Below are 9,217 nucleotides of genomic sequence, written 5' to 3' on the forward strand. Positions count from 1 at the left end.
GTGCTCTGGCCCTTACAAAATACAATAAAGGCACATGAAACCAAAGGATCTTTTTTTTTTTTTTTACAGAATAAATAAGGAATGGCTGGTTTAAAGGGCCCTGAGCTCTTAAATAAACATGAACTGTGGTTTATGTTTACGTGAACTGTAGTTTAACGTGATGCAATAAGCAATACGGGGGGGGGGGGGGGAAGCACATGTACAAGCTGTTTTTCCTTTGCACCCCCAACCAGAAGAGGAGCGGATTTTGGAACAGCCTGCTTCAGAAATGTAAACTAGGCAGAGGGTCAAGGTTGGGAGTCAGGACATAAGGAGGAGAAAGAAATGCCCTAGAAGAGGAAATGGATTCCCCCGTTAATAAACAACAGCCTTTAACAAGTGCTGACTGTGTGCCCAGGAGCTGTGCTAAGCCCTTTCCATGCCGCATCTACATTAATCGTCGCTTAACTCTACAAGGTACAATCTATCATTACCATCCTTTCACACTGGAGAAAGCTGAGGCCCAAGGCTATGCAGCTAGTAAGTGACAAACCTGAGATTTGAACCAAGACAGTGTGGCTGTAGAGTCTGAGCTCTCAGCCACTAAATTATACTGCCTCTCATTCAGACGTTCCTGATGCTGAGCCCCCTGTTTTAATAGTGTGACCCTTTGGAGTCCTGAGATAATTAACAGAGGCTATCTGGTTCTCAGACTCTTAGGGCTTCCATGTCGCCTGTCTGCTCAATAATTATGGCGTGGTGATTCCCAGCCTCGCTTCAAACTAAACCATTTGAACAAGGCATCCATAAGAGAAAACCCTGCCAGGGGACATCTCACAGTCTCCTTGGAGCTTTAATATCCTCCTAATATAATACCATAATTACCCAGATGGCATGGAAGATGGGGGAGAAGCTGTTATCGAGAGAGGGACTAAATGAGCGAGCCTGCCCCTTGGAAATGTGGGCCCTGATAGGTCCCTCCTCACTTGAGATTTCTTTTGTGACTTTCAGCCAATAAGCGCAGAAAGATCCAAATTTTGTAGAACTTTTGCGTACTTGGCTCCTTCCCTGGGAAAGTGCTACTATCTAGAATTGTATGGGTCTTTGGCATCAAAGGGAGTAAATATAAGACTTTTTAGGACAATAGGAGGGCAAGGTATCAATGGATAGCTCCCATTTAATTCATGAGGAAAAGCAAGACAGAGATCTCTGGTGAGCAGCAATGACTTGAGATCCCCGGGCCTAAAATAGGAGCCCAGAAAACTCTCCCAACTCTAATTGAAGCTACCTTAAAAAGGGCTTGGCCACAATGATTGTTTTGGTTGACTCTCTGGGCTGTGACGTCACAGCAGTTGCTGTCATCTATCAGTGAGCTGTGCAGGCATCCCTACCCCCACCACTACCACACACACACACACACACACACACACACACACACACACTCCCGCTCATTAGCTTTCCTGCACCAAGGCTATTCTGTCCACCTCAAGGCTTATATGGCTAAACTATCCAATGCCACAAGGCCCACTTGGAGGAAAGAGCTTGGTGGTATTATGCCCATAGTTATCATGATCTGAGGATGACTTGGCTCCTTAGAGCAATAACTGAGAAACAGTCTAGTAACTTCTCTCACTTAGCATCTCACAGCTCAGCTCTGACTGAGCCAGACAGATATTTAGAGCTGGGCTTTTGGGTTCCAACATGGCATCATCTATGGCCTGATTTCTACATCCTCCACACCTGCCTCAGGATGTGCAGTAAGCCACACCTCTCATTCCAAGGTGCCATCAGGAGCCGCTGGCATGCATCTAAGGCTGTGCTGAGTGCCCACCTAGAAGGCAAGGTGGTGTATGCAAGGGAACAAACTTGAGACCAGGACCCGGAAAATTTCTACTATCGTAAAGCATAAAACCTTGAATGAGTCACTAAACCCTGGATTCCTCGCCTGTAAAACGGAGACCCACCAAGGCCACCCACCTCACTGGGTAATCCTGAGGACTAAGTCATATAACGGATGGCAAATAGTCTGGTCAACTATAAAGGGCTAACAAGGGAAAGAGGCAGGCACATTACACAAAGTTTTGCTCATAAAGGACCGAGATGAGTAGGGAACAAACATGTTTGAAACTGCAATGTTAATTCTTTTTTCCCTTAGGAGAGAAGTAGAGGCACAGTGACACTTCTCCAACGTTTTCTTCCCTGCACGCAATCCCTGGTCCCAGACCCTTCCCCATGGGTGCATAGCACTCAAAAAGCCATGATCCCTTATCAACAGCACCTAACAGACTAGAGCCTTGCATAGAGTAGAAAATTGTGAAATATTTTTTAAACAATCGTCTCTTGTATCCAACAACAGAACATCAAGAATTGGCCAGACATGTCCCAACAATTTACATTTTCAAGGATCCCCTAGAATTTGTCACCCAGTCCCTCATCTAGTGCAAGGAGGCCCAAATCAGCCCATTTAACTGAAGAAATTCACGAAGCCAAACTCAAAGCAGACAGAACTTCTTGTTTCACTGCAAACGACCACGTTATTTCACACCTCATTTCCTTTGTACATGCTCTCCCCTCTGCCTGGAATGCCCTTTCTCTCCTTCCTCCACCTCCATCCGGATCCAGCTCCGTAAAACGTTCCCAACTTCCTGAGACTAACAAGTCACTTCTGCCTCCTCCTCCTCCCAATGAGCTCTCATAAGCCTCGCTTATAGGGCCCCCACCAAATCATGATTATTTATGTGTGTCTCCACCCCACCCAGAGAGAGTGTCATCAGTAAGAACAATGCATGGCCCGTGCGTCCCTCACTTGTTTACTGGGTGACCAGTCCTCTCTCTGTCCTTTTAGGCAGGGCCGGGAATGGGGAGCCAGGGGAAAAATCAGAGGAAATCAAGTAACCAACAGCTTTAGTTTACCCTCTCATTCCTGAAGAACACTTTGCAGACAGCCCCACCACCCAATTCCTTTACCTCCAGAAATAATCTTGCAGAGCATAGGATAAATTGCCTGGGAGTTATCAGAACTTCACAAGAGTAATTCCACTTGACCTGGTCCCTCTACTCACCATTAGGCTGATTCATAATAAGCTGAACAGCTTGGGTTTAAATCCTAGCTCTACTAATTACTAGCTGTACAACTTGAAGTAAGTTACTTTCTCTTTCTGTGCCTCAGTTTTCTGATGCATGAAATACTAACAGTAGTGACATCACAGAAGGTGGACAAGGGTTGTGAGAACCAAATGATGTGTTTTATGTAAAGTGCCCAGCTCCAGGCACCTAACGAGTCTTCTGTAATGGCAGCTGGATTGTAAGTAGTCCAGTCGTAAAGAGAGCAAATCCATTCTATTTAAATCGGCAGAAGGCTGGGTTTGTCCCAGGACATCCTGGGCAGGGAGGGGGTGTTAGGGCCGCTCTGGAGTTCTCTCTGGAGGTTCAGACAACTGGTGTCATTGACCTTTGCTTCTAATCTGGATCCATCGCTCACCAGCCATGGCCCTTGCTTAAGTAGCTTGTTTTCCCAAAGCCTGATGTCCCCAGTAGGGCCAGCAGTACTGAGCTGTCTCACAAGGGGGTGCTGGAAAGATCAATTCGTGTTAGCAAAGTGCTTTGGAAATGTAACATGCTAAATATTAATGGGTCTCTCTGAGTGTCGGGAAATGTGCAGTCTGAACTCTGCTCAGGGCAAGCTGAAGGTGGGGAGAGCAATTCTGGGCAGCCTGATTGCCACATCCTGGGTCTAATTGGGAGGTGGTGCTGATGAAGGAGGAGTGAGTGCAGTGAGCTTCTGGGGGCTGGGCAGGGCTGTGGGATGGCAGCTCTGGAAGGAAGGATGTTCTGAGGAAGCCCCTAATGCGCAAATAGACAGATACCTGAGGTAGGTTTTGGGTGAACCCAGAAAAGTCCTCAGACTTTCTTTAGAAAAAAAAAAACAAACACAAGCTCACTGCTTGTGTCTCGTTCCTCAGTTCTGCAAAAGACAGCGCAGTGTGGCTGTCAGCCGTCTGAGTTCTGAGCCTGCTCTGATCCTGCTTCTCTTTGGGGCTTCCACAGTGCTCTGTGCTTGTTCCTCTAAGTGCATGTAATAGACACTGTCAGTGCTCTGCCCACGTCCTCTCGACACCATCATTTCCTAGATGCCCATGGCTTTCTACCGCCAATTGCCACACAGGTACTCAGCCAGAAGTCAGGGCATGTCAGGAGGTGGGAGTTAATGGGCAGTTCTCACATTGTCGCCCTCAGACGCGATGCCACCAAGACAGCTTCTGCACTGGGCCTGAGAAATGCCCAAGGGGAGTGAGCCCCAGTTGCCCATAGCAATAACCTGCTCATCCATAGACTCGGTTTTGGTTTCTTTTCCTTCTCTGTCTCAGCTTCGCACTCCTCTCCAGGCTCTTCCTGGGATCACTGCCTGGGGACCGCTCCTGAAGCACCCAACGTAAGACAGGCACTTATGCTGCAGTGTAAGAGTTATCTGGTTGTGCCTCTCCTCCTCAGCAGACATAAGCAACTTAAGGGAAGAGACTGTATCTACTTCATCTTTGTATCCCCAGTGTTTTGTGTCACGCCTGGCACGTAAGTGTTCAGTAAATATTTGTGGAATGAATGGATGAGTCAAGCATTGGGCCAAAGGATGATATTAGAAATAATAACTGAACACTTACTGAACTCTTCTATAAGCGTCCCTCACTCTTCTCAGTGTCAACCCAGGACCAAGGAATTCTGTCCCAGAGATTAGAAGACAAACAAATACTTGTAATAACTGAACTTTCCCGATGTGGTCCAAACGCGCTTGCACACCACTGTGGTTAGCTGGCATCCCCTGCGGACGGCTCCCGACAGCCTTGCGTGTCTCTTGCAGCCCTGGCTTCGGGAAATTCATCACCTCAGGCAGGACAACCGCTTCTGCTGTATATAACAGCAAATGTTCATTTTCCTCATGCCAACTCCTCAGGCCTCCTCTCTCTTTTCTGTTCTTCACATTAAAAAAAAACAAAAACTGGCTGGCTATATTTTATGAGTTTTCTGCAGTGTTGCCTTTCTTCCTAACTTTTTTTTTTCTTTCTCGGTGCTAAAAGAAAGGGAAAAGCATGCATCTGTAAGAATAGTGTCCAAAAAGTTGAAGCTAGAGAAAGAGGCAGGGCTCCAGGAAAGCGAAAAGCAACGGAAGGGACTCCATAGCGATGTTTGGAGAATATCAAGAAAAGGCTGAACCACTGTCTGTAGGAAGTGTGACAGTGCACGTGACAGAGATGACGTCAAACTATTTTACATTTGTTTTTTCTCACTTTCTCTAGTCTTTACAAAGGTGCTCAAACTAGACATTTTATGATAATCGACATAAGAATGTATAGGATTCCAGCAGAAGAGAAGCACCTAAGCAATTTACAGTGAGGTCACATCATACACATTCGACTACTGGCATTTGGGGGAAGAGAGAAACAAAGACAAACAGAACGAGAGAAGGAGCAAGCAATTACAATTTAAGTGGTCTAGAACAGACTGCCTGCCTTTCCACCCCCTGAGCATAAGCCTCAGGGTGAATGTGAGATGGGAGATAATAAAACAATTGTTAACAGTAATTGAAATACTATGTGCCAGGTGCTAGTCTAAGGACCTTCAGGAATTAATGATTTAGGTCCTCAATTATAACCCTATAAGACAGGTACTATTATTATCCCATTTTACAGATCAAGAAATGGATACATACAGAGTTTGAGTAAATGCCTGTAGTTATAAAGCAAGTAAGTAAGTGGAGCCAGGATTCAAAATTAGACAGTCTGGCTCCAGTACTCACTAGACTCAGTTCCCAAACACCTCTTACGGGAAAAGCATCTAACCAGCTAAGAGTGATTTGGGTATTCAGCGATCCATATTTTTCACACTGCAGGCTCCTAATGCAAACAAACCAATACCTTGGGTGCACAACTAAGAATCAGTGATTTGTTGCCATGCTAAGGTTGTTCAAGAAAAATTTCAATGAGATGTCACTTCTAGCTTGATGTCACTTTATGCTGTCTTGAAAATGGAACCCTCATGCTAGATGTGAATCCTCTGTGCACGCAATTTGTCTAGGTCCCTAGGCCTGGGTGGAGAATCTCCCAAATGGCTGAAAGAATTTGCAGCTCTCCAAGCCGTAGTGAAATCTTTGAGAAATCATGAAAAGTAGGAAATAACACAGGATTTCAAATGAGAAACTACTTGGGCTCATTTTCAAAGGGATTGGACGTGTTTCTAGATACTATTGTCAAGTACACTAGATACTAATATTAATATCTATATATTAATATTTATATATTAATATCTATATACTATCTCTGTATTAATAATAATATTGATATCTATGTACCGATATATAGATAGATATTAATATCTAATGTAGATATTAATATCAACTGCTGCTAACTAGGCTATCAAGAAGATAACTCATTCGTTCACTCCACAAATATTTATTTGTTACCTATTATGTGCCAGGGGCCCTATTCTTGGCGCTGGGGATTCAGCAAGGACCAAACAAATAAAAACCATGATTTCATAGAGCTTATATTCTACAGGGAGACCGTCAATTAATAAATAAGTATAAAGATAATTTCAGGTAGTAGTAAGGCAGGGTAAGAGGACAGGTAAGAAGTTGAGTTGGGGGAGGGGTAGATTTTAGGTCTTTCTGTACAACTGAAAATTGAGAAGAGACTGAATAAAGTAAGGGAGCAAGCCATGGGGAGGCCTGAGGGAATGCCCACAGCATAAAAACCCGAAGATAGGAATCTGGCAGGTTCAAGGGACAGCAAGGAGGTCTGTGTGAGCAGAGTGGAAAAGTGCAAGAGTTCATGTGGGCAATGAGAGGCAGCCAGGTGCCAGGCCATGTAGGACCCTACACGTCACTGGGAGGACCTGGGGTTCATTTCTGAGTGTGATGGGAAACGTTGTAGGGTTTGCAGCAGGAGAGTAATGTGATCTGATTTGATTTTTAAAGAGATAACTCTGGCTACTGTGTAAACACAAAAATAAGCCATCTCTCTTCTCTTCATTGGAAGTCACTAAGTTTCCCTCAGTGATTCCACACTATTTGACCCATTCTCTACTATAGCATTTACTTTACTCGTTATTGTGTTCTCTTCCTAGAGTATAATTTCCTTGGAGACAAAACCCCGAGTTTATTTGTCCTTGTCCCTTCACCTCGATTACCCCTTTGGCACACGTGTCCACTGGCACACACATACCCATGCACACACAATGGCTCTAATAGTGCTGAGCAGATGAAACACTCGTAAACTCTAAAAAATGACTAACATTACCATGAGGCAGGTTTCAGCTGAAAAGGAGGAATTATTGAACAGAGGAGCAGAAGAATGGAATGGCCCGCCTTCAACACACGCGCACGCACGCGCGCACACACACACACACACACACAGACACACACACAGACACACACACACAGACACACACACACAGACACACACACAGACACATACACACAGACACACACACACAGACACACACACACACACACACACACACACACACAAGTTCCCCATTAGAGGAAATCCTTAAGACCTCCATCTTTTGCAAGGAATATTGTAGCCTGGTGATTGAATGATCAGATGGGGGCTTGTACCTTCTAAGGATCTTTGGAACTCTGACTTTTATAATTCTAAGAATAATTGCTAAGTCATGAAAAAATAACAGAACTTAGTCTATTCAAGAGTTGGCTTGATCCACCCCACAAAGTCATGGTCACACTTTCACGGAGATTCTCCTTGCCTAGAGACACCTCAAGGCACCTTGTCAACTTGGTAAACTCCTCTTCACCTCCCAAGACTCACCTACATGCCGCTTTGCATGGGCTTGTCCTCTGAATTAGTAAGATCACAAATGAAGTATTGTGCATATGGGGCACCACAATTTAAGAGGAATGTAGACACATTGGGGCATGACCACAGGACGCTAACCGGAGAGTTGAGGGGTCTGAAAACCCTCCGAAGAATTTCTCTGGAAAAAAGACTAAGGAAGGAGGGTGGGGGTATGAAAGGCACACCAGCCATCTTCAGGTAGTGACAGGGCTGTCGTAGGACACAGGGAAATCTTACTATGTGCTGTCCAGAAGGCAGGTGTAGGACCAGTGGGAAGAAATTACAAGGAGGCAGGTTTCTGACCTGCTTAAGGAACCACCTTCCCCACACCGAGCTCCGGGCCTCCCCTGCAGCAGGAACACAGTGTGTTTTAATTGAATTGGAGGTTTAACAGTTCCAGCTATTCAACAATGAAATAGGCTCACAAAGCCTCTAGAGCAGCCCTCCAGAAAGCCATTGGAAAGAGTCCTACTGGAATAAGGTAGATTGGATTAGCTCAGGAGAGGCAAAAGCTTTTACATTAAGTCTCAGCCACGAATGTTTGGCAGTGGCGGCCTGAAACACTGGTGAGAGCGTTTTGAAACTGCACTTCTGTTCAGCGAGCAATGGGAATGTCTGCTGTGGGTAGAGGACTAGGGGATGAAAGCAAAAATGCCTCCTCCAGTACCTCAGGACTCTTTCAACCCTTCAAGTGCATGTTCCTCTGCTGCTATGTGTTTGTGTGAGGGGCCTTTGGTGCGCCAGGTACAACTGCAGGTATGACATTCAATGAAGTGTCTTCCAGTCTCCCAGGGGACACGTTGCTGCATTCTGCAAAATCAGCATGGAACGTCCATCCACGGACCCCCATGGCTTTCAGATCTGCTCAGAGACCTGGGGCAGCTGGCATTGATTCTGTTTGTTTCCTTAGAAGGAACAGTATTGATCTACTGCACCACGAAACCTGCTTCTGGGTCGCCTAGTTCCAACAAGCAATTCCCTTATCTTCGGCAGCCATTTCAAAGTCCCCTGGACACTCTACTTCTATTTGTCTCAGCCTCTAGCTCACAGGCTACTGATGCCGGGCACCACTGAGCAGCCCCCGTTTAATCAGTGTGACTCTCCTTTTGACCTTCAAAAAAATCACATTGAACATTTACCACTTCAGGGCCAGGAACAGTGATGGACATTCCGCCTAAGGTTGACTCCAAACCTCAGTCTGGTACAGACAACCGATAAATGACCAACTTTGATATAGGCAATTCTGGCAATAAAAGTGAAATTGGGGCTGGGTAATGGCAGAGAAGGGAGACGGAGCTCTGACGGGGGTGGGCTGGGGCTGGGCGTGCTTTGATGGAAGCAGGCGCAGCAGAGGAGGGAGGTGGGTCTTGAAAAGTTGAGTGAAGATCTCTCCT

The sequence above is a fragment of the Rhinolophus sinicus genome, chromosome 15 (genome assembly GCF_057876585.1).
Source record: "Rhinolophus sinicus isolate RSI-liver-muscle chromosome 15, RSI-T2T, whole genome shotgun sequence".
Lineage (NCBI taxonomy): Eukaryota > Metazoa > Chordata > Mammalia > Chiroptera > Rhinolophidae > Rhinolophus > Rhinolophus sinicus.